Below are 1,284 nucleotides of genomic sequence, written 5' to 3'. Positions count from 1 at the left end.
TGATGTAATGTTTTCATTTATCAATTACATGGAGCCACTTGAAATGTCTGTAAAGTATTGACACCTGTACATCCTTATTACTTATTTACATTGTTCACCTAACTTGGAGCTGTGCAGACTATACTGAACTGGCAAGGTACCTCAATTTAAGTACCTAATTCAACTGAATCTTAATTATATTTTTTTACATATATGTGTGTGTGCGTATTTAGCTTCTGTTTACCAAATCCACTCAGAATTTGGTTAGGCCAAGGTTATAGCAGAAGACACTTACCCAAGGTGCTACACAGTAGGAGTGAACCCAGAACCATGTAGTTGAGAAGAAAACTTCTAACCACACAACCACGACTGCACCTTACTTCACCTTCCCTCAAAATTATTGCAACCTCTTTCTTGTTCTTCAGTTATAGAGGTAACTTTAGGCTCTTAGACTTGAAGGATGCAAGGTGACCTCACAAGTGCTAGTGCCACGAAAGAAAAACAGAAACACCCAGTTCACTGTATAAAGTGGTTGTCATTAGTAAGAGTATCCAACAATAAAAAACATGCCAAAACAGTTACTGGAGCTTGATGCAAACCTCCAGTTAATAGATCCTGTTGAACCAGCATGGAGTAGAAATGTTAAATGATAACTATAATAAAGAGAGGCTTGTACATTCACTGAACCTACTAGAAATAGAAACTAAATCTCCCTCAAATCACATATGGTCAATAAAATCTTGGAAGGTCTGTTTTACAGCATCATCAGAATTAAATTTTTTCCCATCAAAAACTTATCCAAGTTCTGAAAGAAGTGGTAGTCAGTGGGGGCAAGATCAGGTGAGTATGGTGGATGATGGAGAACATCCAACACCAACTCCTGTAGTTTCGTCAATGTCATTTTTGCAATGTGTGGTCTGGCATTGTCTTGCAATAAAATAGGTGTGGATCTGTTAACTAATCTAGGCTGTTTTTTTGTAAGTTTCTGCATCATTTGGTTCAGTTGGCTGCAGTATACTTTGGCCGTGATTGATGAGCCAAGTTTAATGAAATCCTAATGGATGACACCTGCACCAAACCACCAAACACACCATCAGCTTCTTTTGATGAATTTTGCCTTTTGGACTGTGTTTTGATGGCTTGTCTTTGTCCAACCATTGTGCTGAACGATGCGCTAACTCATTCCTGCACTGCCCAGTCACTGACTGTACATTTATACATGCAAAGCGACACCTGATATGAAAATATTTCGTCAGCCATGCATTTCTTTCTCTTCCTAGATCATTCATTTCTTTTTCTTAGAAG

The sequence above is a fragment of the Octopus bimaculoides genome, chromosome 7 (assembly GCF_001194135.2).
Source record: "Octopus bimaculoides isolate UCB-OBI-ISO-001 chromosome 7, ASM119413v2, whole genome shotgun sequence".
Classification (NCBI taxonomy): Eukaryota; Metazoa; Mollusca; class Cephalopoda; order Octopoda; family Octopodidae; genus Octopus; species Octopus bimaculoides.
The sequence above is the reverse complement of the archived record's forward strand: the minus strand, read 5'-3'. Positions refer to the sequence as shown.